Source organism: Loxodonta africana, chromosome 1 (assembly GCF_030014295.1).
Source record: "Loxodonta africana isolate mLoxAfr1 chromosome 1, mLoxAfr1.hap2, whole genome shotgun sequence".
In the NCBI taxonomy this organism is placed as follows: Eukaryota; Metazoa; Chordata; class Mammalia; order Proboscidea; family Elephantidae; genus Loxodonta; species Loxodonta africana.
In genome coordinates this window covers 53,263,270-53,272,361 of record NC_087342.1, presented here as the reverse complement: position 1 = coordinate 53,272,361, position 9,092 = coordinate 53,263,270, and the positions used below count along the sequence as shown (strand labels likewise).

Sequence of the window (9,092 nt, the reverse complement as noted above, 5' to 3'; positions counted from 1 at the left end):
TACTCAGTTCTTTCCTAGCAGTCTGCGGGCTAAGTCAGCTTCTGGTCCAGCATCCTGCATCATGTGGAGGCTCTAGATACACACAAAATATCTTTGGGGCTTAGCTTCCACCATTGGAGGAAGAACGGAGACCGGCATTTCACAGGTGGGACGCTGGATTCAGCACTGTCCCTAAGCAGAAAAAAAGATGTCTATAACCACTGTCCGGTTTAGGGGGTGGCTTGTTTCCTTGAGACATGTTTGGTAAAACAGGAATCCGAAATCTTGATGCAGAAAACAATCATTTGATGGTTTTAATAAGAAATAGCAGTATTCCGCTTATTCCACATTCAGCCTTAGTTATTTTAGAGAGGCCATTTACTGTTTTAGTCAAACTCTGTGTGGCATTGCATGGGGGGAAAAAAGAAAATATTAATTCATTAGTTAACTAAACCACTGGTATTTCAAATACCAGTAAGGTCACCCATCGTGGACAGGCTCAGCGGAGCTTCCAGACTAAGACAGACTAAGAAGGAAGGCCTGGTGACCTACGTCTGAAAATTAGCCAATGAAAATCCTATGGATCACAACAGGATACCGTTCGATTTGCTTGCTTTAGACAGGTCATCAGGAGGGATGAATCACTGGAGGAAAACATCATGTTTGGTGAAGTAGAGGACCAGCGAGGGCGAGGGAGACCCTCAGTGAGATGGATTGGCACAATAGCCACAAGGATGGACTCACACATGCTGGCGATTGTGAGGATGACACAAGACCCAGCAATGTTTTGTTCTGTGGTACATAAGGTCATCAAGAGTCAGAGTCAAGTTAATGACAGCTAACAACAACAAGTGTGCACAAATATTTGTCAAATAAATGAGTGAGATCAACACCACAGTAAATCCTTTCCAAGCTGAGAAGTGAGCACTCCTGGCGATTAGCAAAGGGCTCATGAAGGAGATGGAATTGGAGCAACGCTTTCGGGAAGGGGTAGGATTCAATGCAGCTGGTGGAGGGGTGAGGGAAGAGGTTACTATGTCAGGTAAGTGGACACATGTGAGTAAATGTAGGTGACTGGGAGACTCGGAGCATTTTCAGGAGGGAGAATGGCAGGAGTGAAGAGGCCAGGCTGTGGGGAGAAAAGCCTGAGAAAAGTGGGTTACATCAGACTGGGTGGAACCCCTCATGCTGAATGCGGAGGGTGTCTGAAATCATCTCTGAATTGACTTTACCCTGCAGTCAAGAAAAGAGAATCAAAGATGTCTTTGTTTCCTAGAATTGTTATAATAGAAATATCAAAAGTGGGTGACTTTACAGAGCAGAAATTTACTTTCTCACAGTTCTGGAGGCTAGAAGTCCAAATTAGGGTCTCAGCCATGTCAATTTCTTCTTAGTTGGTACCCTTGGCGTTCTTTGGTTCCTTACTGGCCCGCATGCTCCCTTCCCTCCCTGAGGTCAACTGATATCAGGCTACCAGGTGGCCTTTGCATCCTGGCCAGACTCCCCCTCCTTTGCACAAATCCTCAGGTATTGTTTAGATAACAAAGTTACCTCAGTTACTCAGGAAATGGCAAGGGTTTGGAGTTCTCTCTCAGTAAAGACCAAAAGTTAAATTCTTTATCCCACAGCAGTCCTTGGCCCCATGACATGATGGCAGGCACAGGGGCACTAAGCAGTTGCTTCTCCCTCCTAAGACCTTTCATGAGTACAAGCAATCTCCTGGGGCTTCTGGAGATCTGTTTTTCTTTCCGTCCGTATCTTTACATCAAAATTGGCTGTGAACATCATACTCCTTATGACTCACTTGGAAAAGGACATGGAAAGCCAGGGGTTTTTATTTCCTTTTTGTAAAATTTCAAATTAAGACAGGAAGGAGAGGGGCTCTTCTACTGGTCCCCATGCCCAGCTGGTCCTCCATGTACCCAGCTGACCCTCCACACACCCAGCTGGCCCTCCACGTGCCCAGCTGGCCCTCCACATGCCCAGCTGGTCCTCCATGTATTATTGCTCCCTTGGCCATGCCTGCCCACTTTACTCATTGTTATGGATTGGATTGTATCTCCCCAAAATATGTGTTGGAATCCTAACCCCTATACCTGTGGACATAATTCTGTTTGAAAATAGGGCTTTCTTTGTTATATTAATAGATCATATGCCAGCAGGGTGGGGTCTAAACCCAATCACTTCTGAATTATAAAAAAGGCAGATTAGATGCAGAAATATGCACACACAGGGATTTAATCAGTGCAGTGAGGTCCCTATCATGCATATGCAATGAGGCCTCATTCATGATAACATAATGAAGCCAATAAAGGATCTGGACACTGAAGCTCCAGGGGCTTCCTGGCTGGTGAAAGACATCAATGCACATGGAAGAGTAGCATGCCTTATGGGGCACAGAAGCTGCACACTGGGAACACTTCCAGGCTTTGCCTTGTGCGTCTCTTGTTTGTGCTAGCCCTGATTTATAATCTTTTTGCCACAATAAAAATGTAATAATAAGTATATCACTTTCCATGAGTTCTATGAGGCATTCCAACAAATTATCAAACCAGAAGGTGTAGTGGAAGCCAGCAGGTCAGAAGCTAGGTGTATGTGGACTCCTGAGCTTGCAGCTGGCATCTGCCTATTTGGCAGTCTGATGGACGATGTCCTTTTAACTCGTGAGGTCTGTCCTAGCTCCAGGTGGCTAAGGTCAGAGGAAGAAGTGCTGCATGGGTGGCTGGTGTCTAAGGTTTTGACCTGAAGGACTGTGTCCTTTTAACTTGTGAGGCCTGACCTATGTCCAGGAGGTCATTATCAGAAAAGGAGTGCCACATGGGTGTCTGATATCAGAACTAAATAGAAAAGTAAAAAGTGGGTGTTTTGATTTGATGCTGATTATTATCCATGCAGCACGCACAAGTGAAATTTTGCTGAAGATCATTCAAAAGCGGTCATAGCAGTCCATCGACAGGGAACTGCCAGAAATTCAGGCCGGGTTCAGAAGAGAACATGGAACTCGCCATATCACGCTAATGTCAGATGGAGCCTGGCTGAAAGCAGAAAATACCAGAAAGATGTTTACCTGTGTTTTATTGACCATGCAAAGGCATTCCACTGTGTGGGTTATAACAAATTATGGATAATATTGTGAAGAATGAGAATTCCAGAACACTTAATTGTGCTCATGAGGAACCTGTACATAGACCAAGAGGCAGTTGTTCGAACAGAACAAGGGGATATTTCGTGGTTTAAAATCAGGAAAGGTGTGCATCAGGGTTGTATCCTTTCACCATAATTATTCAATCTGTATGATGCGTGAATAATCCAAGAAGCTGGACTTTATAAAGAACACGGAATCAGGATAGGCAAAAGACTGATTAAAACCTGTGATATGCAGATGACACAACTTTGCTTGCTGAAAGAGAAGAGAACTTGAAGCACTTATTGATGAAGATCAAAGACCACAGCCTTCACTATGAATGACACCTCAACATAAGGAAAACAAAAATCCTCCCAACTGGACCAATAAGCAACATCATGATAAAGAAAGACAATATTGAAGTTGTCAAGTGTCCAGTTATCCAGTGCTGGTATAACAGAAATACCACAAGTGGGTGGCTTTAACAAAGAGAAATTTATTTTCTTACAATGTAAAAAGAAAAAAAAAAAAACTAGTGCCATCGAGTCGTTTCCGTAGGAGGCTAAAAGTCCAAATTCAGGGTGCCAGCCCCAGTGGAAGGCTTTCTTTCTCTGCCAGCTCTGGGGGAAGGTCCTTGTCATTAACCTTCCCCTGGTTTAGTAGTTTCTCAGTGCAGGAATCCCGGAGCCAAAGGATGTGCTCTGCTCCTGGCTCTTCTTGCTTGGTGGTAATGAGATCCCTTTCCTCTCTGCTCAATTCTCTCTTTTATATATCTCAAAAGAGACTGACACAAAATATAACCTAATCCTGTAGATTATGTCCTTGCCTCATTAACATAGCTGCCTCTAATCCTGCCTCATTAGTCATAAAGGTTAGGATTTCCAACACACAGGATAATCACATCGGATCACAAAATGGTGGACAATCACATGATACTGGGAATCATGGCATAGCCAACTTGACACACATTTTGGAGGGACACAATTCAATCCATGACATCAAGGATTTCATTTTACTCAGATCTACAATCAATATCCATGGAAGCAGCATTCAGAAAATCAAATGACGTATTCCATAAGGCAAATCAGATGCAAAAGACCTCTGTAAAGTGTTAAAAAGCAAAGATGTCACTTTGAGGACTAAGGCACCTGACCCAAGCCACGGTATTTTCAATCGCCTCATATGCATGTGAAAGCTGGACAATAAATACACAAGACTGAAGAATTGATGCTTTTGAATTATGGTGTTGGTGAAGAATATTGAATATACCATGGACTTCCAGAAAAAAGAACAGATCTTTGAAGAAGTACAGCCAAAATGCTCCTTAGAAGCAAGGATGGCAAGACTATGTCTCACGTACTTTGGACATCAGGAGGGATCAGTCACTGGAGAAGGACATCATGCTTGGTAAAGTAGGAGGTTGGCAAAAAAGAGGAAGACCCTCAACAATATGTATTGATACAGTGGCTGCAACAATGGTCTCAAACATAGCAACAACAGTGAGGACGGCGCAGGACCGGGCAGTGTTTTGCTCTGTTGTATGAAGGGCTGCTATGAGTTGAAACCGGCTTGATGGCACCGCCACCACCACCAACACCAATATCCCCACAACGGCTGGAGAGTCTGGTAAGCTCAGGGCTTTGCATTTGAGAACTTCACAACCCAGAGGGAATGTGTGTGGGGGCTCGAGGTGCTGGCCACGGAAGGGGCTTGGCAAGAGTAAAGTAATGCAGACTCTGGCTGTGCCTCTTCCCTGCTCTGCTGTGACGTGTTCCTCTGGAGCAGGCCCCAGGAGCACAGGGAGCTGAGTCTTCTCTGTCTTTGTGGATCTTCAGGATCTTTATAATCTTCAGTTCAATTCAATAATCTCAGTGATGGTAAAAAAACAAATTAGTCAGGATAGAGGGGAAAAATTTTCATGAGATTAGATCTCTCAGTTTAAAAAAGTTGCTTTAGCATCAGTGTTGCCCGTTGTCTTATTCACGTAATTGGAACTATCAGGCAACCCCTGTCACCACACTGCACCACCCTGTGTGCCCGTATCTTGTTCTCTGGCCTCCCAGAGGCAGGCTGCGACCTCGTGGGTGGCAAGAACTTCCTCAATTGCATAGAAAATGTCTTGGCACAAAGTAGATGCTCCATGAATTACTAGAATGAGTGGGAACCAGGAGGAGCTTTGAAGTTCAGCCTCCTTGGGGGTCTCCAGGCCAGCATGAGTCACAGAGTGAGGCCTGGCCAGTCATCACACACAGAACTGTGCAATCCATGCGCGTGCACTCATACACACACTCTCACACACATAACACATAGGCACTCACACACAACAACCACACACACCATATACACACACTTACTACACACACAAAACACACACCAGATACACACACTCACATGTAACATATACTCACACACCACACATACACATCACATACACACACTCACACACACACGCCACATACACACACTCACACATAACATACACTCACACATCACACATACACACCACATACACACACTCACACACTACACACACACTAACACACACCAGATACACACACTCACATATAACATACACTCACCACACATACACACTCACACATAACACACTCACACACAACACATTCACATACCACGTACCCACACTCACATAACACACTCAGAGACAACACATACACACATACCACATACACATACATACACTCACATGCTACACACACAACACATACACACAGTCACGCACTACACACACCACACACACACCCCATATACACACTCACACACCACACACACACTCACCCACAACACACACACAGAACACATCACACAGAACATACACTCACACACCACATACACACACTCACACAGTACACACACACCACATACACTCACACACAGCACATACTCATACACAACACACACTCATGCACAACACATACACACACAGCACATACAATACATATACAACACACCATATATACAACACAGCCTCATACACAAATACACACACAACATATACACAACACACACAACACACACACCCTTTCCAAACACCAACATTACCCTTTGAAATCAGGTGGTATATTTCAATATCAAGGAATAAGCCTGTTTTTCTAACATAACATCCCTCACACCCACGGCACTGGCCATCATTAATGTGCTGGAAGGTGTCTGTGCCCACCCTCTTTCCCCTGTGCCTCCCAGCTCTGCTCATGACCCTGTCCTTGTGCCCCTCGCCTGGCTCACATCTTTGCCCTGGGTGCTGGATAAGAAATCCGGGCTCAGTCATGACCATCTAACACAGGTGGCTACACAAAGCCCTGAAGAAGCTTTGAAATGCTGCTTTTTTTGTTAGGTCACATCACTTTGCCAGGAAGGATATCAAAGCAACCTTCATTACAGGGAGAGGGAGTGTCAGAAGTTATAAGCTTTCTGCACGAGAGGAGTCCCTGGACGGAACAGATGGTTTATGTGCTTAGCTACTAATGGAAAGGTTGGAGGTGCGAGTCCACCTAGAGGCACCTTGGAAGAAAGAACTGGAGGTCTACTTCTGAAAGACCAGGCATCGAAAACTTCATCGAGCACAGTTCTACCCTGACATGCATGGGGTTGCCATGAGTTGGAATCAACTGGATGGCAACTGGTCTGTGTAAGAACCATCCACCCCTTACCCCACCGGAGTTGGGGCTAGGGGTCCATTGACGGACTTAGTGTGAAGGGGATTGGCTTACTTCACTCTTCCAGGTACAAAAACAAACTCTTCCAGTTATAAACACAGGATAGCACAAACACGTCACAGAAGTTTAAAGAAAGTAGAGTGTAGGTCCCTGTGAGCTGAGATGCTCAGGGAAGCTTCCACAGGGGCTGGGATAGGAGCCCAGATGATTGAACATGATCTGTGTAGATGGGATGGCATGGAGGAGGGTGGGGGGCGGTGCAGAAGAAGGACACTCCTCGCATTCCAGCCTGGACAACCAGCAAAGCTCAGAGCTGGGAATGGGCAGAGCTGTGGGGTCAGGGCTTCAGTGTGAGTACACTCTGTTGAGGGGTAAGGACATGAGAACTTTACTAAGGCATTGTGTGTGCACCCCTGTGTAACCTGCACACACGTGTGTATATAAACATGTGTGTTTTAACAGAAATCTTTATGTGCATACCCTGTCTCCGAAATCCTTTTGCCTCCCTTTTTTCACCTGCAAAATACAGCCTGAGCATTATTAATGGTAACAACATCTCACGTATGTAAAAGTGCAAACAACTTTTTTTAAAAAAGCCCAAACCCATTGCCATTTAGTCAATTCTGATTCACAGCAACCCTACAGGACAGAACAGAACTGCTCCATAGGGTTTCCAAGGGGGAAAAAGACTGCCACATCTTTCTCCCACGGAGCAGCTGGTGGGTTCAAACCACTGCACCACTAGGGATCATTGCTACAGCTTAAAAGGAGCTTTCATTTCTTTGCCTAGTTCATTGCATTATATCATGAACTCATTTGAAGTGCTTCTATGTGTACCTGCCCCTTGAGCTGTCAGGAATGCATATCACTTTCAATAGTACTTTTAAAATGCCACTTGTTGAAAATAATTGCTAAAATATTCCTCCTGCGCTTTGAGAAGCAGGTAAGATTATGCACTTAACACTCACTTGCTTTCAGGAGTATGCTTTCTCCTGGGGGGCTAAGGGAAAAAAAGGAGCAAGGATGACCTGGCATTTCTTCAGAAGGGTAGGGCTTGGACCCGGTGAGCCAGCTGTGACCACTCTGACTCTGCTATGTCAATACTAAGGATGGGAAGGGTAACCAGGACTGAGGAATGCAAGGGAGTCCCAGGGTGGGGCAAATGGTTAACGCGCTCGGCTGCTAACTGAAAGGTACCCAGAGGCACCTGGGAAGAAAGGCCAGGAGATCTACTTCTGGAAATTCAGCCACTGAAAACCCTGTGACGCGTAGGTCTACTCCGACACACATGGGGTCGCCAAGAGCTGGCTCCCACACAATCGCTTAGGAATGCAACCCTCCCTACTCCTGCCTGCCACTCCCCCACCGCCTTGCCCAAATAAGGGAAAAGCATCAGTCAGCAAAGCCAACTTGATAACCCCCAGGTACAGGGGGCTGGGCCATATTCTTCCCCTTCTGTTTGTTGGAAGCCTCATGCTGTGGGGTGTCTTGAGCCCCCTCCTCAGAAACTGTCCCTGCTGGTCTCTGAGAGGAAGCAGGCCTGTGACCCCTGTGTGGGAGAGCAAGATGTTCTTGAGGACGGTGTTTGGGTTTGGTGGGAAAGGCCTAGCACATTCCTGCTGCCACAGAGACCTCCCCCACCTCCCTTCCTCCCACCAGACCATGCCCTCCCCCCCACCCCCAGCATGATCTTGCCCAGTTCCTCAACTGACCACTGAAGAAATGAAGAAGAGTGACTTGGTCCTGAAGTATAAACCTCTGTAGTTGAAGGGAAGTTCTGAATTCTAACAACTTTCCAGGTGAGGTACCACCGGAAAGTAATACATTTTCTGAAATACTCTCCATTTTTTTGCTTGGCTGAGCCTTCACATTATGTAATCTTCATTCAATCTGTAAGGTAGATATTACTACTCCATTCCATACCTGAGAAACCTGAGAACCAGAGACGTTAAGCAACTTGCTCAAGATATTTCAACTAGTAAACTATCAAACCAAAACCCCGTTGCTGTCGAGTTGATTCCGACTCATAGTGACCCAAAGAGCGGCTGGTGGATTTGAACTGTTGACCTTTTGGTTAACAGCCAAGCTCTTAACCACTGCACCACCTTAATCTATGTTTCTCTAACTCCACTTAACAGTTTGAAGGAAGATGCGCTCTTGCGTGTAAATTCGCTCTTTCATTCAATAAATATTTATTGAGTTTCTTTTAAGTGCCTGGGGCAGGAAACACGTATGTGACAAAATAAAGACTCTCATGGAAATTACATGGGTAGAAACAGAAAACAGGCAAATATGTAACATGTAAGTTTGTCGCG

General features: G+C 45.4%; 1 long non-coding RNA gene across 1 annotated transcript in view; it reads right to left on the bottom strand.

Moving 5' to 3' along the window:
* Positions 1–3,644: 3,644 nt before the first annotated feature.
* LOC111752392 (uncharacterized) overlaps positions 3,645–9,092 on the bottom strand; it is a 43,916-nt gene continuing 38,468 nt past the window's right edge. The window contains exon 9 of the long non-coding RNA XR_010321230.1: positions 3,645–4,970. This is a non-coding gene — a long non-coding RNA (uncharacterized LOC111752392). The remainder of the gene's footprint in view (positions 4,971–9,092) is intronic.